A 23,346-nucleotide genomic window follows, 5' to 3' on the forward strand; every position below is an offset into this window, starting at 1 on the left:
CCACCACTGCATGCACGTCTTTGGGGAATGTGTCGGGCCAGGTGCTGAGGCCCAGATTTCCCACCTGTTGGGAGCTCTGCAGAGCCACAGATTTCTGCGTGGGGCACAGGAGCCTGTGGTAGGTGGTGTAAATTTTGCTCCCACCAGTTCAGCTCTACTTCCTCTAGCCCCCTCATTTCTACCCTTCTCCAGGAACTGAGGGCTTAGGAGCAGGGGCAGGGTAATCCTTACCAAGCAGAGATCCAGTGGGTGCTATTTGATGCCTCGCTATTTCCTCCTAGCCTTCCTTTCCTCCTCTGCCGTTCAGTTTCTGCTCCCTGTGAGGAGGCGGAGGCTGTGCAGCCTGCCCATCCCACACAGCTCTTACTGCATCCCTCTCGCTTGTGCTGCCAGGATCCAACCCCTGCCCTTCCAGGGCAGCAGAAGAGCAGGGGAGAAGTGTGCAGTAGCATTTGGGCAGGAAGTGGGAATGACAAAACCCACGGGAATCCAGAGCTGGGGGGCCACAGCTCTGATCTTAACTCTCCCTAGCAGGTGTCTCTGCAACCTGCTATTTTTAGAGCTCCTTTTTCACTTCCTGTGTTGTTTGAGTTTCTGCCTAGCACTGTCACTGAGAGGTGTGACCGCAGGCTGGGCTGCTGCTGAAAATCAGGAGTCATTCCCGGAGCAGCCATGAAGCTTATCTTTAGCTAGCGTCAGCCGCTGACTTGTTGCAGTTGCACCAGCAGCCAGGCTCCAAACCCATGATATATAGTTATTGTCCAGGTAAATAATAAAAAGCCCAGCCCCTTGGGGATAGATACGTACTTATACAGAGGATGAGGCCTTATTCTGCAGAGATGAGTTCTGTTTCCACATAGCCCAAAGGTATTTGGGAGTCAGTGTGTTTACTCCACAATATGCTTTGGTGAGAACAGATAGTTTCACTATCTGTCCTTTCAGAGAAGGTGCTGGAGCTGTGCATCAGGTCTCCTCTCCCTCTTGGAGGTCCCTGCCATCTCCGTTGGGGCTGGAGATACCAGTGCCACCGTCACGGACTGAGAACCAAGGGCATACTGTCTTATTTGCACAGCTTTGGTCAGGCATGATTTGTGGAAAACAGTGTATCCTGGGCCTTGCTAGACCAAACGGTGAGAAAGGGTGAGACAAGACACTTTAGAGATGAGAGCTTGGCCCCCTGCCACAACCCTGTTGCTCTCACAGGCACACGGATGCTCCATGAACCTTACACCTCTACTCCTACGCCAGAAAAAAGGGCAGCGAGCCACATAACCCGACATACCTGCTTCCCCTCATTCCACTTGGACTCTTGTCTCTGTGTGTGGCCACTGATGATCAAGAAACCATGGTGCTCATTCCCTTTGCAGGCATCTCCATTGCCTCTTATAGGACTATTGCCTGGCAAAAGCCCTCCAGAAAGTGGAGATGCCAAAACAGAGGCATGCATACTTGCTTTGCCAAGGTGCAGATGGCAGCCTGGTGGCACACAGTACTTTTGCTGATTCTCTTTCTGGAGTGGTTGCAGATGCTGGAAAACAAAAGGATGCTCTCCTTGGGGAACTGCCTACAGACATCCCACACAGGAACCCTTGGGAAGTGGAGTGGGAGGCAGGATGCTGTGTAATCAACCCTTGATACCACCCCGTGGTGCACCTAGATACAAGCACAGGATGTGTCCTTGGGTTAATTCAACAAAAAGACTATTGTGGGCTCACATGTGATCCACATCAAATCCTGGACAGCTGGTGGGGCACAGATCTGGGATTAATAATGGTGGATCCCCCGCACTGGAAAGGTGCATAATAGTGGTAGCTCAGGGACCCTGGCAGCTTTGAGGAATTGTTGTGTGATGGTTGCCTTCTCAGTAAGAGGATTAGCTATAATTAAATGATGCTGGCTTTATTAATTAAATGGCTCTGTTCAAATGATCCTGTCACTGCTTTGGGGAAGGGTTTTCATAAGTGCCTAGCCTTGCCCTAACTGCTCTTGCAGACAGTAGTCAGGAGTTGTACCAGCACCTCCAAGGAGAGTACAGACCTTCTGAGAACTTGCCTCCAGCCTCAAGCCCTTTGGCTGCCATGGTGGGACAGGCAAGATACTCAATGCCACTAACGGGATATTTGCAGCTGTTCAGCTGTTCAGCTCTCCCTGAACAAAGCACAGTCAGCGTCAGGGCACAGCGAGGCAGGAGAGCCCCAAGAAACATAAGCGGGGTGCAGAGGGCTGGGGATTTCCCTAGATGGGCTGCTCCCCGGGGAGGCAGTGCTCTGGGAAGGGGGCATGGGAAGGATGCTTCAGCTTTCAGATGTGCCGCGTGGAAAGTGTGCCAGGGAGCTGGGGACATGAAAGTTCTCACCATGCTCACCTCCTGTCCCTCTTCCAGCTTGCTTAATCCTGCCCTGCCTTTTTGAAATGCCACCTGCCATCCCAGTCAGAGCACAAGTCCTTCCTCACTTCCTCTCTCGAATTGTTCCAGAGCTCTGCCATCCCCTGGTAAAGCGACACTGCACTTTGTCCCAAAGCTGTGGAGAACCTTTCTTCCCTGTCATTTCTTCCACGAGCAAAAGGTCAAAGCTATCACTCATGCGCCAGGGTGGGAGGGACAGCTGTGGGCTGAGTCACCCCACCAGCAGGGTGCGGGGATGTCCAACCGAGCTGTGATCATCTCAGCAGCCCCGCAGCCTCGTGCCTGACACAGCTTTCCCAGGGCAGCTGATATTTAGGCCGAGCCATGGTTATTTCAGAAAAGAGGATGTGATTTCTGTTCCCTGCATGTATCAGGCAGGGTGATATTGAAGAAGCAGAACTTTCTGGGAATTGCTCCTGAGCTGGGAGCGCTCTTACAAAATTATGTCTGAATTATTCTCTGCCCTGCCTGAATTCTCATGTTTTCAGGGTCGGATTTGGCCTGACAGCCTTCCTGCAGAGGCTATGGAGAAAACAGATCTGCCCTGTTGTTTTTTTTCAGACTCCCTCACAATGCAGGATCTTGATGAAATTAACAGCTGGCAAACACAGATCGTGGAAAGGGAAGCAGCGCTCGGGCAGCGCGCTGTCATTGTAACCCTTGGAATTCGGGGCTGCGGGGGGCTCCTGCAGCTTGATGCTCTTCCAAGGACAGCAGTGCAACAAATGCGGTGGTCACTAACAAAAGCTTGGAGGCGAAAGTGAGGGCCAGCAGGGCATGAGGAGGAATCATGGCCCCAGAGTGGCACTGAGCGGCTGGCTGGGTCATTTGGGAGGCTGTCTTTTTCTACAGTATTCGGGAATCTTCTGGCAATGGGAGACAATGCGTAACTGTAAATTTATAGCTTTGTGTTTACATATCTGGTCAAAACTTGGAGAGTTTAGATCACTGGAGCCAAAAAGAAAATATGGGCCAATTTCTAATCCTTTTAATGTTCTGACAGAGATTTCCATCATGCACACAACTAATCCTACGGGGTCACACCCTCTGAAAATGTAAGTCCTCAGACTTTGGGCTGTAACAGCTAAATACACAGCTTTGTTTTTCTTGTTTTGTTGTTTTTCCCCTCTTTTCCTAACAAAGAAAGGCTTATGTGACTGCATTTCTCTCTGTGCATTTATCTCTCGAATTCACCCCTCTCACCCCCCAAATCTTTGAGCCGGTTAACTAATGTAGTCGAAATTTGACATAGGGGGTAGATAACAATAAGGTGTTACATTCCTGCACATTTCATGGAAACTGATGGTTATTCAGCAGGCATTAGTTACATGGTATGCTCAAAATTGGTGCAAAGCTGCAGCATGATTTCGGCGTTATCTGTTCAGCTCTGCCTGCTGAGTGGCCCAGAGGTTACTGCAGTGAAAAAGTATGGCCACAAGGCATCAGTCTGTGGGAGACTGGATTTTGTCAGCGCTGCTGCTCACAGAGCAGCTTGCTTTGTCAGCCCACAGAAAATGTTCCCTTCACAGAACTATTAGTTTGTTTTCTGACATGTACACAACCCTTGATACCAAAGGGACGTTTGTATGACTGCCACAATTTTTGTCCTTTGCAGGGTTTATTTATTCACAAAGACCTGATGCAGATGGCAGATGTGAGGAACGAATGGGGCACCACTGCAGCTCACTAGTAATTTGACTTGCTGTTGCTTCTTCATGAGTGAGTGCCATTTTGATGTACAGTTTAATTATGATTTTAAATTTGCTTCCCATCTATGTCATGCCTTGATTTCAGTGAAATTATCCCTGTGTTACACCAGTGGCTTGGGCTGAACGTTCAGACCATTCGCTTTAAACTCTCCTCAGTAAAAACCATGTACAAATTCAACTGAGCCCATGGGCTGTGTCCTTGGGTTGGTGGTTGCAGCCTACACAAGAGCAAGCAGGGGGCATTGATTTTCAGAGGAAGGAGCATTTTGTGTTCACTACAGGCAGATATAAGTAATAAGTCAAGTAGGCTGAGATCAGAATCGGATCTAATATCTCTAATAAATACGATTGCCATTTTATGGGAGGCATTGCTCAGTGTTATACCAAGACCAAGAAACCTGTTACGTCTCCCGCACCTCAGACCAGCCACCTGCTGGAACTTGGTCCCAAAATTCAATCTTGGGCAAGGCCTAGCTAGGCATTTCCAGAAGTGCTTCAGGGTCGCTAAACTCACAGGGATATGTGAAAAACCGAGAGAGATGCCTGACCAGCTTGGAGGTCTTGGCAGGCAGATGCTCTGTAGGTACATGGGAAGCCACGGCCCACTTGTCACAGGTAGGCACACCGACTGCTCAGGAGCCTGGTGTGGCTTTTGGGAGATCGTGTGAGGAGGGAGGAGAGGAAGGGGGCAGCTCTCCCAGCCCCCGGGCTGTTGCCAATGGCACTTCTGGTCTGACAGACAACACAAAGTAATATATACAGCATTTAACTGCCTGAAATGTGGCCTGTGCTGAGTGCTCTGCTGTGCATCCCAGCAGCGTCAGGGTTGCCGGGTAGCCTGTAATTGTATAAAATTTAGGTTTTTGTAGGAAACAGATAGGAATGGGTAATTGCTCACAGAAGGTGGCCATAATTGCCTTTGCTAACAAGTAAGGGCATAAACTGTTGCCTCTAGCCCCACTTTAAAAGGACAAAGCAAGGAGCAGTTGGCAGGAGGAAGAGGTGGAGCCTGCCAGAAGAATTTCCCATAAAGAAGAGGTGTTTGGTATTTGACAGGGTAATTGAATGTTTAGAAGAACAGGCTGACATGAAAATACATTTTCCTTTGTGTGGCTCAGGAAGGCCAACCTTTGAAGACAGCAGAATAGGGACGTGCTGTAGCCAAAGCTCTTGTTTGGGTTTGGGGTGCCACCTCTTCCTGAGGGGCTGAGATGTCCTCACAGCACTCCCCAGCCCCTCTGTCATTGTGTGTCACCCCAGGTCTGTTCTCGTGGCAGGCCTCAGTGCAAAGGTGAGGCTGCTGAGGGCGAGGCCAGTTTCATGGCTTTACCTGAAGGTGTTTTGAGATCAAGGTGGTTTTGTTCCAGTGTAGACCCTACTTTAATAAACCACAAGCTTTTTGGAAGACCCTGACATCCTACCCAGGATCAGTTAGGCTTGTCTTGTGTCAGCTACTAATTTTGCAGTCCTTTTAAAATCGGACACATGCAACCATGTCTTTCTGGTAGTAACCCTGCTACCTGCCTGAAGGGTTTCATCCCCTCTGTGTTAACAATGGCATGCCCTATGCAAGACTGAGCCTTTAACAAACCCAAAGACTTACAAAGGCAGAGACAACGCAGCACACCAGTTACCAAATAGACAAGTGGGGCTGTCTCAGTGCTCATCTTCTGCTTTCTATTAGTTTGAGGTGGTGTTTGCAAGGCTGCTAGCTCTCCCCAGAATCCCTGGGTCACTCAGGACCTGCTTTCTTGAGTACAGAAACAGTTTTAGCAAGGTGGATGCCAGACACTGAGGGATGCCCAAAATGCATGGCTAAGTTTTGGCTCTGTCCTCACCTATTATTTTCTGGCTTTGGGGTGCAGAACAGCTGCTGGGTCATTTTCTTCATATTTATGTTGATGTGTAATTTGTACCAAAGATGTCTAGGGCTAAGGGCAGGTGGCTTTTTATATATCCCGATTATAAAATAAAACGAGCATTGATGGTCTCTTGCATAGTATGTTCCCTCCCAGCCCATCTCCATCAAGCCCCATCCAATAGTATTTGTTTTGGACAGCTTAGTGACTTTGAGCATCACAGTCCTGCCAAGCAATGAGATATTCTGAGTCCTGTCCTTCACATGGGCTCTGGAGCACCTTGCAATTCGGTGTGCAGCCACCTTCCTTGTGAGTAGAGCATGGAGTGAAAGAAGCACAAATGAGAGGAGATGGGGAGGTTTGCACATAAGTTTGCAATGGAATGGTTCCAAATCATGGTCTTCCCCCACGCACTGTTCTCTTGGTACCCTCTCATCTCATGCCTTGTGGATTAAGGGATATCACTAAATCCTCTTCCTGACATTTAGATAAGATGTCCCAAATTCGTCTCTTTGCAGCAGGTCTTTCAAATATTCCATTACCTCATAGCTCAGGCTAAGAGGTGCGTGGTATTTACACAAAGGGTCCTCTAGCCCTGGAGAGAGGCTATGCCTGCCAACCTGTTTTTGTTTTGAATTTTATGTGGAAGGGGACTGTATTGTTAGCCCATTAATCATCACAAAGTTAATGGCTTTGGATCCAGAGGCCAGCAGCTTAAATTTCTGGGAATGGGATTTACTGCAGACTATCACATGAGGATACTGTGACAATCTGGTTGAGGCATAAGAAGAACAATCCTATTAGCTTGAGTTGTCAATAAGGATCAAAGCTCTTTTCCCTCTTGCAGAAAGGCCTTGGAAGCAAACTGATCACTGTCCAGGTCTATCAGACCATGAAACTAGATTAGCAAACTGGTGCCTTTGTGGCCAAATGATATAGCAATTGAGAGGCTGAAGTAAATGTAGGAAGAGGGGGAAGAAGGGGAGGTTATGGAAATTTCTTGCAAATAGCTCAGTTTATAGAATATAATTAGAGAAGACTGAAGGTACAGCAGCACTACCATCTGGAAGTAAACTGTCTCTACTGTAGCAAAGAACACATTCAACGTCATGGTGAGGAAAACCACATCATGGATGAACAGTAGCTGAAAATTTCTCTTCACAGCTACAGGCTTGTGTATGGTGCTGGGGCACTTTCTTTTCCTGTACTATCTATGGGCATGCAAGGAGCAGAATGGGAACCTTTTCCTGCCAGGTATGTGCTATGCACACTTTGGAACAGCCGGCTTTTTATTAGAATTTATGAACTCTGTTGAAACTGAGTAAAAGAGAGGAGAAAGAATAGTGCTTGATATGTTATATGGTTATATGGTGCCGGCCACATTGGTAATATGAGTCTTCAGTGGTCAGAATTATTTGCGGGGTTACGGAAACAGGGCTTTCTGGTACGAGGTGTTGTGCAGGCAAAAGAAACCATGGGCTCTGTGCTAGCAGATATTCCAGTTTAATCTTGCATGCCCTCAAGAATACTTCAGGGTGGTGGCTGGCTGTTGGTCCCTGTGGAATAAATGAGGACCTGCATCCCCTTGGAAAGGGATGGGTACCTAGCAGTCAGCTCTCTTGCTCTGAATTAGCACTAAATTATAGAAAAGCCCAAGACACAAGTTAATATGTGGCATATTAAATGTATTGTGAGGAGTCAAAGCCCAGTGTGTCCTCTTGGATAAAAAGGCTGGGGCAGACTGTCCTGCTGGCTCCTCTCCTACCTGGACTGCACTTTGCTGATGGTCATAGGCTCAGCAAGGGGGACAAGGACTGAACAGACTCAGCTAGCTCCATTTTGCTAATTAAGTCGACAGGTTGTATGTGGGTAGCTATGTATGATTAGCCAAGTAATATGAAATCCATTTCTTGGGTGGATGCTCTAAAGTTGAAATTGACCTTGCCAACGTTGTACTGATGTGCAGGATATTCCTGGTGAATATGAGCAAATGGTTTGCATGGTTCTGTATGCAGCACATTCACAAGAGCTCCATACTCCTGCTAGGCAGAATTTTGTCCTCTGCTACTTACTGCTCCTTCTCATAAATTTACCATAGGCTGCAGATTTTTTTTTTTGACAAAAAATTCAGCTGTTCTTCTTCTTTCAAATACACTGTCTTTGTATTAAACTGTTCAGAGTGTACCTTACGCTGGGTGAAAAGTCTACAGCAGTTTTAGGCCCTTGAATCAACCTAGCAGTATGATTGACAGATCACAGGCATTTCTTCTTATCAAGACAGTTTACTTACTTGATAATTCAAGTGAGTCCTTCCCTTCCAGGTCTCACCCACAGCCCAGCCTCACAGCCACAGCATGTGCCCTTAGCAAAGAGAACTTTGCTCCTCATCTTGCTTCTGTCTTTTGATGTTTCTTATTGTGAGCCAAGAATATGAACTATTTGGTACACACAGGAAAGAGGGAGATACTCAGGGAAAACTCTATGTAAAACTTAGCAGCCAAGAGAGTCGTGTAGAATTACCGTTCTACAGCCTTCACAGAACAATTGCAAACAGAGTATTTATTGATTATGCCTTCTATGACAAGCCCTAAGTAACATCAGTAAGATTTTCCAGTACAGTAGTTCTTAGCGTTTCTTTCTCCCTTTCTCTCTCTCTTTTTTTTATTATTTTTTTTTTTTTCTGGTCTAATCCTGACTTGAAGTAAGCCTTACTCACAACTCTGGCAGCAGGTGGTGCCCACAAAATTTGGGGAATTCACACTGTAATCTCAATATGGGTTTGCCAATGAAGGTTTTGCCTTAAAATGGATCTGATTTGGGACCCAAAATCTGAACACCACATCATTCTGGGTAAATTCAGGTTCTAATTTTAATGCTAATCCGAATCTGTATTTCAGGACTTGACAAGAAAAAAAATGTAGTAGTAAATAGTATCTGAAACAGCAGGAACAATAATAGCATCAATAAAACCAATAAAAACAATCATTTTCATGCATTAGAGCTCCCATTCTCCTAAGGAATGTATTTATGAGTGCTTTTAAAACTCTGTATACAGAGATCTTCCATCTGCGGTTGTAGCACATACACTTTTGGTGTGCAACACAGCAACAGCAGGATTCAAACACAATCTTTAGGGGGGAGAGCAAAAAATAACATTGAACAGTGTCACAGCTGAAAGAGAGGGGAACGCTAAGGCAACATATAATTAACCCAGCTGGAATTTGGTCAGGATGTCCAGGTTAACACCTCATCCAGTTAATGGGCTCTGTAGTAAATTGTTGAATATTATTGTTTAAAAGTCAAATAATTTACTGAGCTCTTTTCATGTGTGGAATATACAAGGAGGTCATCTGCCTTTTTAACATCTGGTAGCAGAGCCCTGGTGATTTACCTGCACGCTGGTGACTGTAGATAGCCAAGTGATAGATGACTTTGCTAGAAAGCTCGTTTTGTTAACTCACACAAGCCCACAAGGAGCCTGATAAATCTGCTCTGTGGAAACATTAAAGGCTTTATCTGCAACTTGTGCAGATTGACAAAGCACCATAGATGTCAGTGGGACTCTGCTGATTTATACCTGCTTTGGCTGTATCTCTAAATCGGAAAAGCATTCATTACTCCCACTTGGAAAAAAAAAAAGAAAAAGAAACAAAAAAGAGGAAAGAAAAGAAAAAAATAGAATATATTTTTAGTGGTTGTTTACTTATTAGAAAACACTTTATTTGACTTTTAAATTACCTTACAAATAAAATCTAGGATTTGTGCATGTCCTGGATGGGAAGAGGCCACACTTACTGTAGCTGCATTGCTGCCTGGCACTGCTGGCTGTAGGAAAGCCAATGGAAGAATTACAGAAACAGCAAGTAGAGTATAGAAGGCCTTAAGAAGGATCAGGAAATTGATTAGGAGCTAAATCTTTTCTCAGCCTAAAGAACCCTGTACAAGGCAGAGCCTCCACCTCCCAAGCCCTTTCTGGCTTACTACAGCTCTTGTCATTTTAAGCACAGCCACACACCAGTTCTGCTGATCCTATGGAGCTGACCTTCCCTGCTATAGAGGCATCTCTTCGATCAGCATACCTGCACCCTGAGAGACTCTGACTGCTGGTTTTCACTCTTGCTGGCAAGAGGAAGCCACTGTGGTTAGGGAAAAGCAAGGTGAGTCCCACTCTTTTCTGCCTTATCAGCAAAACTGTCAGCGTGCAGTCACGGAGCTGCAGCTTCTGGAAACTGAAGAGGCAGGAAGGACATAGCATTGCTTAATTCCTTCCCTCTCCCCGGGCTAGATCTGTAGGGCTGGCAACTAGAAAATTCACCTTCTGGCTTGAAACTTGCTTGAGCTTCAGCCCGGTTTTGGCAGGCTCCATGCTCAGCTGGGCTTCTCTGCTGGGGCTGGTGCTGGGGCAGCAGGGAGGGGGTGAAGGTCCAGCATGGCAAGGGCACTGGTTTCACAGCATGCTCCCCCTCCAGATTGCCCCTGCTTTGCACAGACCTCCAGATCACAGGGGGATGCTCTGCCTCCACTGGTTTACCATCCTGGCAAATGTCATGCGGAGCACAAGCTCTGCTGTATGTTGCAACGGGGCGAGCGGTGCCTGAAAGAGGGCAATGTTTGCAGTCAGGACTTTCCTTTGCAAACACTGAATCACGCTGTTGTGAAAGCAGGACAGAGCGATGAATGACTCACTGTTGGCAGCACATACTGCCCTATCAGTAGGCTCTGTTCAGTGGAACGGGATGGGGGGGCTGATGTTTGATATCATCGCTGTTCTCCCAGCTCCCCGCATGCTAATGAGTAATGCACACTGTGGCCGGTATTGATCTGCAGTTTGCTTATTCACAGGGCTCTGCACAAAGACTCCCGGATTGCTGGAAGCCTCCTTACTCACAAACACAAAGATGTCGCTTTGGGGACGGTTAAAAACATCTCTCTTGCTTGACCGTGATGTTTTCAGCTTTCTATTTATTTATTTATTTCCAGGGTGAATGCTTTGCAGCAATAAAATGTAAAACTTCGTTAGTAATGGACAGAAGAAACATACCTAGAAGATTCAAAGAAATGATAGTAAGATACAGACCCTTGGGCCAGTGGTTCAGAGCTAGTCCCTGCAGGTTATAAGATAAGGGACACATCCCATTTTTAGGTGCAGGTGGTTGGATTTATGACCCAGAGCAGAAGCTGGAGCAGACCTGTCTGTTGGTACAGGGCTGGAAATGGATAAATTGCCAGGCTGTGGCTCAAGAAAGGGAGAGGGGAAAATGTTGTCCTAGGTTAAAGGGCATCAAGGTACCTGTTCTGCAGACTGTTTCTAAGCTATGGCACAGAATAAAATCCCAAAGAGTGCTTCCAGGACATGGGGATGAGGGTCTGTGCCCTGTGATACCCAGGGTTGAGAGTGGTATTGCAGGAGGTCTCCATACTCACCCGAGACAATAATTGTCCCTACTGCCAGCACTGCACCCACGTTTCACTGGAGGGGGGAAGCACAAGGGTGGAAGTCCCAAAAAGTTTATAGATTGATCTGTCCTCTCAAGATGAAAGAAGGCATTCACAGACCAGCAGTGAGGTGTAGTGAAGGTTAGCCTGCCCTTGCCAACCATCTGTAATTAAACGTGAGACTTCAGGCACTGAGTGCTACAGCTGGGTCTGTAACCACCAGATCCCAAGGCCACTGAGAGGCTCCCACTACCTTCAGCACACTACAGATCAGGCTGCAAGTAAGTGCTATACTCACTCAAAAAAAGACAGAGTGAAACTAAAAAGATAGGAGACAGCAGCTCTTCGCAGGACAGGGCAGGAGACAACAGCCTGGTATGAGCACGGGTTCACCTAAAGTTAAGGCTGAGTGAACAACATGATTTCAAAAGTGATTGGGAAAGGGAACGTGGAAATTGAGTGAAGCCCAGAAATATGTTCTGGATCCCCACCCCAATCACATGGTGGGGGGAACTCACTATTGCCGTAAATCAAAATGTATGTTTAAAACCTTTTTGTAGTTCCTGCAGAGCACTCTCCTGGGGCCCAAGATGGCTGTTGATAGCCAAGAATGCATTACACTAAAGCATCACAGGTCCTGGAAAATCCTATCAAACTTTATGGAAAATGATAACATTCCTGCAAGCTTAATGAACCGTTCCAAAGTTCTTAGGAGCGGTACACCCACTGCTGAAATGTACGGGTGGTGCACGCAACCTTGCAGAAAAGATAAAGCTCTCTGACAGTCCTATGGTGGTAGTCTGGCCGAACTCTCTTTCATCTCCAACAACCATATTCACTCCTAACATGGTCCTGTAAATGTTCCGAGCCTCTACGGAAACCGCTGGCCTCAGCCCTAGCCTGCTCTGTAGGGCTTTCCTGAAAGGTTTTATGACTTTACTAATAAAGTAGACCCCAGATTAACACCCATTCTCATTTTTTTCCTTCAAAAGCCCCCTGCAATCAGCTCGGGAAAGCAGGCAGCGCAATAATGACTTGCTCTAAACCTCCACCCTGTGCGGAAGCCTCTGCCCAAACCACGGGCTCGTTGTTCTCCCCAGGAGTGCCTGGGCTCCGGGAAGGGGAGTTTTGGGGCAGAACCGTTTTGAGAAGAGGTGAGCGTGGGTGTGAAGGCGGGGAAGCAGGGAGCAGGAGCAGAACCAGCGAAGGCAAACGCCGGAGGTAGCATGGTGTGTGGCCCTGGGGAAAGCCCGGAGAGTGGGGGCTTTGGGGTGGGGGGCTCGGCCAAAACAGCAGGGAGCTGGGAAGAGAGAAGCCTGCTCCCATGGCCTGACTCCTGCTGTGTCACACAGGGGTTTGTCTCTCCTTTGCAAATAGACAAAGTTGCTTCCAAAAGCTACTTGAGTCCTGAACTGACTTTTCTTCCTAACTGGAACAACCTACAAGACTGTGAATTTTAGATAGCCATGTGGGTGGAAGAGGAAATGCAGGATTTTTTGGGCGGACAGACAAACTCTCGGTACACACACACGCACATATTTAAAGGAATTGGCAGCAGAAGTGACCAAAAGAGACAGAGGGGAGAGGAGGCAATGTTCAGCAAGATTTGTGATATCCTCTCCCTTCTTGAATAAAAGGCTTCTGATCTAGATGAATTCAAGCAGTCCATTTCCCGGTTTCAAATCCTGACTGTAAGAATGGGCAAATTCTCTTCTGTGCATGCAGCAAATTAATGGGGAAGTGTTTGTGTTTCTTTAGGCAGTTAGGCAGTGGGTTACCACTAGTGTCCTTAATCCAGGTACCTTGTTATCTTAATTAAAAACCAAAATCAGCTTTGATCTCCTGCAACTTCGTTGCATAACCACTTTCACTATGCTATTGTTTAAGCTCAGCTAGCTTTCCATGATGAAAAGAATTTGTATTTCACACTGGGCAGGAAGTCCTACTTAAACGTTTCCTGGTTTTGATCTCCTTGAAGGGAATTAAGTTGTGTTCCTGCTTCAAAATATACATGGCAAACAGATTACTGAATCACTAGACTCGCTCTACTGTGAGCCAACTGGGGGCAGCAGGCTGGACACAGAGTACGAAACTGCTCCATTCTCATGATTTACAGTCTCATGATTTACTTGCCATCCCACTCCATGGGCAGGCAGAGCACCAGCCTCTGCTAGCTGCCATGCCATGGTGGTACAGCCAGGCTCCTGCCAGAGAGGAGCCAAAACCTGTGCTGAGCTGACCTGCTGCTTTCCCCAAGAGATGAAAGAGAGCAAGTGAGATTACTCAAGGTGAGCCTGGAAAAATCTTTCTAGATTGCTGAGTGGGGATTTAGATCATTTAATAAAAGCACGTTTTTGTGACTCTGGGACGTGCCTCCAGCTTCCAAGAGCTTTTGGCTTTTGTGGGGGTGACCCAGGCTGCCCTGGTGCATGGGGATGGGAGGCTGAGCTCCCAGGGTCCCAAGTGTACTTGCTTCTCATCTTACCACTCAAAGGAAGCAGGGAAGGAGACGGTGACACATTTTCCCCACCAGTTGCCCTACATAAAAACAGTTATCTGCTTAAGTGGTTACAAAGTGACTGAAGTTTGCAACTCATTGTCTGAAAGTTAATCCTCTGTGTCTCCATCAATCGATGTCATGGGAGTTTATGAGAAGCCAGAAGGAGACAATGGGTAAAATCTAGTCACTTAAAATGAAAGTCAAACAAATTCTATTTTGAGTGTTACAGTTTTACAGGTTTTGCTTGCTTTATGCCCTCTCATGCTTAGTATATGATAATCTTTGCCTGCTGTCCCCCTCATTTTTCACTCCATTGGCAGCAGTGACTCTCACAACAAAAGTCTCCAAAGGACTTTTCCTTGCACACACAGATTTTATTCTCTCCCTCATCCCTGCTGCACCTCCCATTTTCAGTCTGTTTTACATGAAGTCAGGATATCAGTGCTCCTGAAGTAGCTGTAGCATGCCAGTGCCCTCAGAGATGCTCTGGATCACAATGCAAGCCTCCTGAGATGCATCAGTGCATGTCTGGGCTCCAGCGGATTAACAAAGTCCAAGTCCCACTTGTGGATCAAGTTCTTTCCCACATCACTGCCTGACAGTTCAGGGTATTTGACTTCAGGGCAGTTTCTGGGGGTAACAAGGTGCAGGCAGTGCCTCAGGTGACCCTGGGAAGGGTTTCAGTCAAGGGCTAGTCCAGTATTACCCCTCATTTTGGCTCTTGTGGCCTGTTCCTTATCCTATTCTAACGAAACCAACCAAGGCCCACAGCCCAGTGCAATTGCCCTGATCGTTCATCCTTGAAACCAGTCCTAAGCATAATTCTGAGCTTAGCTCTGGGGTGCTGTGGGGTAAGCCCAGAGTTTGGGTTCAAGCAGGTGAAACTCATGAAGTTTGGCAAGAAGTGCAAAGTCCTGCACCAGGACATGCTGGGGGAACCCAACTGGAAAGCAGTCTGCAGAAAATACCACAGGGTCCCGGTGGACACCAAGATGAAGATGAAGCAGCAACGTGCCCTTGCTGCTAAGAAGGCTAATGGTATCTTGGGCTGCATGAGGCAAAGTGTTGCCAGCAGGTCAAGGGAGGTGATCCTCCCCCTCTACTCAGCACTGGTGAGCCCACCCCTGGAGTGCTGTGTCCAGTTCTGGGCTCCCCAGCACATGAGAGGTGTGGGCATACTGCAGAGTCCAGCTTAGGGCCACAAAGATGATTGGAGCACTTCTCCTAGGAGGGGCTGAGAGAGATGGAACTGTTCAGCCTGGGGAAGAGGAAACAAACTGGAATACAGGAGGCTCCCTCTGGACACTAGGAAGCACTTCTTTACTGTGCAGCTGGCTGAGCCCTGGCACAGGTTGCCCAGAGAGGTTGTGGGGTCTCCTCCTGGGAGATTTTCACAAGCTACCTGGAGATGGACAACCTGCTGTGGGTGTCCCTGCTGGAGCAGGGGTTGGACCAGGTGGGCTCCAGAGGTTCCTGCCAACCTCAGACCTTCTGCGATCCAGTGGTAATTCCCTGCTGGTCAGTGGGGATGTGCCAGGAAGCCCTTCCATGGTGCACTAGGGAAGGAGGTGGGAGAGGGATACGGAGAGAGTGCACATGCCCGGGTCTTGCCCCAGGCTGCAGTCAGGATACGATCAGAGGGACATTTGGCAGGGCCCCGTGCTCCTGTCATGGCAGCACCACCAAAAGAGCCTGAAGGGCCCTCTCTGTGATGAGCTCAGGTGCCACGACTGCATGCGCTGGTCCCTGAGAGCTCCACAGCCCTGTGTGCCTGCGGAGTGAACTTCTGTCCAAACGGGGCAGGAAAAGCAGGAGTGCATACAACGATTATGTCTGCCTGTACAGCCTACGCAAATGCTGTGGGCCAGCTGGACAAGATCGCATGCAAATAAGAAATTTGCACAGTTATCTACCTGGCTCACAGTCTCAGACAAGTATCTGCACGTACGAGTTCGTATGCATGCCGCAGACGGAGTCCAAGCCAAACATGAATTATTCCACTAGCTCCAATGGGACAAGATTTGTTTGTGCAGTTTCAGAGGCCAGCCTGAAAACTTGGAAAGAATATTTTCCAGGCATTTAACCAATTTCTGGGTAATCTGAAAAGCGGTATCTTTTACAGAGAATTATATAGCTATAAGCACACTCTCACATACATATGTGTGTATATATAATGGCTCTTTGCTTGATCTTTCAGTCATTTTGCTCCAATACTACTCCAATTGTAAATATGCCCTGGAATGTGAGGATTAAGGAAAGTTAACCTGAGTTTTTCAGACAAGAGTTTTTGGGTTACAAAAATGAGTAGGAGGGTTTTTTTTTGGGGGGGGGAAGGGAGGACGTGGTTTGGTTTCTACACATACTTAGTGTCAGCAGTCTTTAGTTGTACTTAAATGTAAAGGAAATATGTTCTCAAGGAGGGAAGTGCCTTGCATTTTTGAAGTCTGTTATTAAAATATAACAGAAAAATCAGACAAAAGTTTGCTTTATGATCCACTGAAAGGTCAATGCATTTTGGACTGCTACTGGCATGAAAAAGTAATTTCTCCCGTATGGTTCGGGCAGCTCCATTGTGCCGGGGTTCCTGAAATGACAGCTCGCATTCCTTGGTTTTTTTTTCTCGTGGGGTGGCAAATTGCCCAGTTCCTGAAGGCAGCTCACCACAGCACTGCAACCTGGGGGCTGGAGCGTGTGGCTGTTGCCGGTAGCTGTCCTGTTGCCACCTGAGCAGCAGATCTGAAGGGCATCCCGGGTGCTGCTGCCTCGTAGGAGCTGCTGCGTGGAGCATGCAAGGTAGCGCCCTCTTGTCTCACACAACACCTGTGGCCCGTGTCTGCAATGCATGCATGCCTGGGGTGGGTGCCCCCTCAGTTGTGGGTGCTGTTTTTTTTTCCCCACCCTAATCTGGTTAGCCACTGCTATCAGCTGGAGATGCAGATAATGGAAAACAGCAGAGGTCCTTTGAAGCAGGGCTGCTTTACACTGGTGAGGAGTCTGCCCTCCCAAGGTGAAGTGGGGATATCCCAGCCAGCAAGGTGCTCACGCGCAGGCCTGGTTTACCTTTCACTCCCCCCTTCCAGTTATCAAAGAAAACACGATGTGACAGTACCCTGCACTCCTGTTGGAGATACCAGAGTAAAATCAAGGCTTCTGGAGACAGTTCCTCAAAAGGAAGATTTGAAAGAACTTGTGCGCTCCCTTCCAGTTGCTTTTATCTCTGACTCACGGAATGAAAATGCAAGATACCATAGGAAAGAATCCTTCCCTCTTTCCATGCTTTGTTTGCTTGTTTGTTTCTATGCAATTGGGGTCAGGTTAGTGGGCCAGATAGCAGAGGGCTTCGACCCACTGTGTTCCATTGTTTCTCTACTTTCTCTTGCCCAAATGCAGAGAAAGGGCAAATATAGCTCCTCGCACGTACTGCTGTGTGTGTGTTAGTGCTAACGCGGTTATCTTCACTCAAAAGCTGAGATATTAAAAAGTTGATTGCAGGAGGAAAGCGCGGCTTAATGGATTGACCAGTGACTTACGGGTCAGGGGCTGGACTCCAGCTGTGGTTATTTATGGCTGACAGCTACCACCATCTGACACAGCTTCTGGCAGCCAAAAAGGGCACGGCAGCACCTGGGGCCAGGGCAGCAGCTGGCTGTGATGCTGACCACGGGGCCGGCGCTTGCCCCCAGGCTGCTGAGCCATGGCCAGAGCCCAGCAAAGCCAAACGTCCGTGCATGGGGCTTGCTTGAGCTAAAGCCATGAAGGGTGAGAGGGAGAAAGCTGTAAGGAATTGTTTAAAAAACAAGAATAATGCACTTTACTGGGGTTTTAATTAAGAAAAATCAGTGAATATACTGTGTGAGTTCAAAGCAATAAAAATACTCGGGAGGGTGCTTTCCTTTTTTCCCTCACTTTTGTGTTTGTTTTTTCCCTCTTTTTCTTCCCCCAGCCCCATCTGACAAAGTGGAAAAATAGAAGAAAGACACAAGGAGAGAAAAGAAAGCACAAAGAATGCAAAACCAGGACTTTTTAAGAGGAGAAAGTACCTAAAAGCTGGAGAGACGGGAATTACCTAGAAATTCTTGCTTGAAAATGAGCACCATTTATTATGAGTAAAAGAAAAAAGGAAACTTTTTTAACAAATAGTTGTAGCCACAAAACGAGATAACAGAGCTGTGGTGGTTTGGCTTTGCCTGACGCCTTTTGCACCCAGAAGCACATTCCTGCAGGAGGAAAGGAGGGACGCCCAGCCCGGAGATATCCGAGCCTACCTTGTGAAGCCAGAGCTGGCGAGTGGAGCGTCGCTGGATCAACAGGCAGCCAGCAACACTCAGGGTTTTCATACTTGCACGGGGAGCTTTGGGCATACGCCCAGCAGGACTGCGGGAGCTGATGGGGTGCTGTTCTTGCCATGCTGCTTGCAGTGCTGCAAGGCGAGCCTTGATTTTCAAGCGGTGTTTGCAGGTGAGTGGTGGGGCAGGTCTGTGAGCCCTCTCCTGGGAGGGAGCACGTGTGGTGCTCTGTGCCTGCATCCACACGGAGAACAGAGACGATTTGGTGACCTCCTCTGGGTGAATTGACAGATAATCTCCTTCAGGCAGGGGAGAGCTACAGCTAAGTCTAGCTGCCCCAGCCTGAAACCAAGCCCTCGGCTTGCCATCCTGCTGATAGCAGAAGTGTGCAATGGCCAGTCCATTACTGTATTTCAAACCTCCTCCAAGAGCTAGAACAAAATAAATTAAAGCATTACAGTGTCATTTTCTACAACATTAGTGCTATGATGAATGTGAAATCTAATCTCTCCTGGCATTGCCAGGACTGGAGAAGACAACCCTATGTGTTAAGAGGGTGTTGTCAGAGCCCCTTGGGTGCAGTGTGCAGTGGCCAGACAACTTGGTCCTCCTTCCTCCTCCTCTCTGGCTGTCTCTGCTTGCAGGAGGTCACCTCGCTTCCCTGAGGTGAGAGACCAGAAGTGCTATGGCAGGTGTATGCTGAAGAAGCAACAAAGGTTTTTTTTCAGAATTATTTGGGAGCGAGCTCTTACTTGAAAGCAGAGAGAGAGGCTTGTGCTAGAATGGCTGATCCCAGAACAGTCACTCTGCTCCAATGGATTTATAATTGTCATTTTAACCAGTGCCAGGAAGGCAACTGAACTTCTAATGAGTCATTTTTCCACATCTGAGGGTAAGTTAGGATGCACTTCAGATATGCACTTTTTTTTTGTTGTTGTATAACAAACATAGCGAAGCCTTGAGTCCCTCCTCTTCTACCTATAGGGAGGGACTATGTCCATCTTTCTCAGAGATTTCCTTCATATTTATTCTTTATTCTGCATAGAAAAAGCTAAGATACGTTATCTGCAAGAGTAATGGCTTTTGGTTTTCTCTCTCTGCACATCTCCATACCCAAATTCAATTCCAGTATAAAGAAAAGCCCTGCTATGGACAAGCTGCACTGGACGGAAGACTGTGCATACTACTGAGCTAATAGTCAAGCTTGCTGCATATACCAAAGCCTTCTTGCAGCCATTCTTTCTACCTATAATTTCCCCCATATACATGTAGATGGACTCTCTCCATAGCTCCATTTTTCCCCCTATGTTTATGCCTTTCCCTATATGCTTCCTTCAGTTAAAAGTTATCCTTTTCTACATACCAAAGTCTTCCCAAGGTGCACCCAACATTTTTCTATCCAAACATCACTGCCTGAGTGCAACGTTTTGCAAACTGTGACAGGTGGACCTTTATGGTAGTAAAGATTGCACAGCTTTTGCTGAAGCTAGCAGGTCGCTTTTCACATCAGGCCTTCTTGCCACACACTTGAAGGAATGAGAACAGGCAAACTGGCTTAGACAAAGCAAGAACCACTTTTAAACTGTTACTGTAGCTTTATTCTGGTCCGAAGATTTTTTCCAATTAGCTTTGGAGAAGCTGCTCTTAACTTTCATTGCTTTTTTCTGGTTTCATACACCTGTGGCTTTGCTGTGCATCCTGAAGGATAAGGATCAAAATATCAGCAGCAGGGCGCTGCTTGTTGTGGTTCAGGCTTGCCCCAGCGCGGATGGGGAGGAAACCTTCCTATTGAGACACTTTTGTGGTGCAGTTCTTGTGCCTGCAGTTTGGCTTTGGGGTGTGGGGGCACTCCTCTGGGTGGAGCTCCCAGGCACTCTGGGACCACCAGGGACCTTCACAGCAGGGATGGAGGCCATCAGCACTAGGAAGTGAGGATGAAGGGATCATCCAACCCCCACCCTACACACCCCTTTCTGCTCTGATTGCCCATATTTCATGGCCTATCTCCTTCTCATCTATACATTCCTGGTAGCATACCTTGCTGAAAAAGTACACCTTTGTTTTGTGCTGCACTGTTGAACAGAAGAGGATCCTCCTTACCCTCCAAGAGCAACCGCCTTCTTCTGACGGCAGCTGCAGCCTGGCAGAGGGGAAGCACACACTATGCTTCTCCTACAACCCCGCCTGGGTTTCTACCCTCACCCAGAAGAAGAGGGCATACACGCTTTGTCCTGCCAGCGTGGGGGCAAGGCTGCTGGCAGCGAGGGCCAACAGCAGGGCAAGAAGTGTCACACCCTCACAGCGACCAAATATGCCACACGCCTTTTTATTGTTGTATCATAGTCATGATGCTCCTTTAATGTAGTTTGTTTAACTGGATGACTTCTGTGCTAAAAATAAGTGGATCTTGCTGTTTCCAGGACAACCACCCTCCCAACGGCTTATCTCGGCGTCTCTGCTCTGTCAAAAGGATGTTCTAAAAAGAGCTGGCCATGAATATTAAAGATGAACAATGCACACAATAAAGCATTCCATGGGAAGAGCCCCATGTTTTAATGTTATACATTATGCTAATAGGATGGTTGTTTCTCAGAGAGGTGCTTAATTCAAAGGCTGCACAGTGTGGGATCAGATTGCAAGTAAGCAGAAATGTAATGTGTGTCTTTTTTAAAAAGAAATTAAAAAAAAAATCAATCTCTTTCTGGTGGTTGGAGAGGCTCACCAGGCGGCACTTTCTGCCTCTAGGACAGACATCTATAAACTGAGAGCCTGCACGTGTGTCCTCAACCAACACAGTGGGGTGGCTGTATGGGGACAGAGAGCTGCTGCCTGGTGCCAACAGGCAGCCTGGCTGCCCGCGTGGGCACCTGAGAGCTGGTACCCCCTGTGCTGAAGGGGGGAAGAGGTAGTGTGACACAGATGAGGCTGGGTTCTTCCGAGGCTCTGACTGAGTGTAATTATGAAATAGAGAAACTTTAGCCTCTGTAGCTGTACAAAAGAGAGGAGGTAACTTAGCCGGTAGGATTGGTTCTCCAGTACAGGCTGAGCTGAGGCTAACTGGTGAGCAGTATTGCTCTGGCAAGACCCACGTTCAGCTTATACCTTTGAGTGAAACAATTAATTCCCTATAAATAAAACTCTTTGATTCCCTGATTACAAAGAAACCTTTAGGGTTACCAGTGCAGTATAGCAGGGTCTTGTACAAAGACAGAAACCTTACCAAAACCAGCCTGACTTCATCTAATAATATTTTCTGGGAAATATTTAAGAAAATATTAAACATTTTGAAATATTTTGCCTACTTTAATCTCTGCAGTTACACTTGTAACAAAACTTCTACTTTACTGAAGGCATGTTTATGTAATAACTGGCATGACTGCTGTGAACAAGGCCCTCAGATGTTATAAACTGGCTAGGTTTCACTGTCCAGAACTTAATTCTAATCAGATGAGGCTCTGGCCCTTTGGTAGGAGGCCTTCTGAAAGCCATCAGTTGTTGATGAGAGCTGACAGCGAATGTAACTGTTCAACCCTGATGCACTGAACCCAAAAACTTTCAAGGTGAGTGGCTTGGCTGCAGGACAGCCGCCATTTTGTGAGGCCGGTACAGAAGCCACAGAAGTGTCTCCTGAGCTCCCACTGAGACTTATTGTCTACTTTTCAATATTTTGTTGTTCTCTTTTTCTTTTTCTCTCAGAACTAGTTCTGATTCCCTATAGGTGTTTAATTTTGTTTATGAAAGTAAGGTAACAAATGCCTGCACTCCTTTGGTCTGAAAATTTGGACGGCAAATCTCATATAAACAATGAGACCAACTTTTCTTGATGTGTTTCAGTGCTTGAGTTTCTAGCCGCAGCCAGAACTCAAAAAGCCAAGAACATGAAAAATAATGTTAACCGAATGTTTAAAATCTCAGACATGGCTCTGTTTTACTGGTGTTTGGAACATAAATTCCAGGGAGGTGCAAAGTCCTCTGGAGGTAATACATATCTCACCTCATTGAAAATACCTTATCTTGGCAGGCTGTGTCATGTCAGAGTAAATAATGCTGAAATGCATTAAGGAATCTGGAGACCGGATCTATCCTCAGTACAGGAGATCTGTATCATACCATTTTTTTTTCCACTTATCTGCTTTGCTGTATTATAGAATAATTCCACCAAAACCAGTTGCTTCAGAAATGCGTGTCTGGGGACCCTCAGAGAGGCAGTACCTATGGCCCAGGCTGAGAAGGACCTCACCGCCACTCTCCTACGTGCAATTGCAGGTGGATTTTGGGGGCAATGGAAAGGATGAAGAGGTATTGACATATCATGGGTGAGGGGTGGTTGGGGATACAACACTGCGGGCATAAATCTGGTTTTTAATGTGCAAGCAAAAATTTCTGGTGCAATTTTGATTGCTGACAGTGAACTTTTGTCACTTCAGGATAACGGGGAGTTTCCAGCACTGCAGGGGACTGTGGTGACCTGGAGTGGGGTGCACAGCTACCACGGCAGTGGGGCCATCACAAAAAGAGGTGTGCACACACATATACACAAACATATATATAAAAATATTTGTGAATGCATGCAGCGGGAGTCCCAGCCAGGCTGTAAGAGCCATGTAGCTTCATGAGGGACTAAGCAAGTGCAAAAAAAGAAGGAAGAAGGTGACGGAAAAGACAACATCACAACACATTCTGCTTCTCCTGGGATTCAGGGTAACTCAAGGCACAGAGAACGAACACCCTGTTCCCCTAGCTGAGGTATGAATAAAGCCAACTTGCCTTTTTGGAATTAAGGAAAGAAAAGCAGATGTTAAGCTGTACTGACAGCCCTTTAGGAAGTCTTAAAATCCTCCAAAATTTTTTCATAGAGGAAACAAGGTTTGCAATTAGTGAAATACAGCATGTTAAACTGTGATTGCTATTAGTGCAATTATAGTCAAGGTTGTGATAACTGTAGCGTCTTCCTGAAAACTCAGGTCTCTGCTTCATTAGGCTACTCATTGCTTTTTCAATATTGTTTCCGGAATTCAGCAAAAGAAAATGCAAATTGTGAGTCTAAAAACCTTCAGGGATGGCCCCTGTGATCTGAAGACCGAGTTCACATGTCGAGAGTGGGACTAGAAGGCATTTGAGGAATATTTTGGTGTATGTCCTCGATGCA

The 23,346-nt window shown here is 47.0% G+C and overlaps 1 long non-coding RNA gene across 1 annotated transcript; it reads left to right on the top strand.

Moving 5' to 3' along the window:
• Nucleotides 1–3,652: 3,652 nt before the first annotated feature.
• On the top strand, nucleotides 3,653–12,287 carry LOC121067913. The gene is made up of 3 exons (XR_005818510.1): nucleotides 3,653–4,126; nucleotides 9,983–10,132; nucleotides 11,972–12,287. It is a non-coding gene; the product is annotated as an uncharacterized LOC121067913 (long non-coding RNA).
• The last annotated feature ends 11,059 nt before the right edge of the window (nucleotides 12,288–23,346 follow it).

Source organism: Cygnus olor, chromosome 3 (genome assembly GCF_009769625.2).
Source record: "Cygnus olor isolate bCygOlo1 chromosome 3, bCygOlo1.pri.v2, whole genome shotgun sequence".
Lineage (NCBI taxonomy): Eukaryota > Metazoa > Chordata > Aves > Anseriformes > Anatidae > Cygnus > Cygnus olor.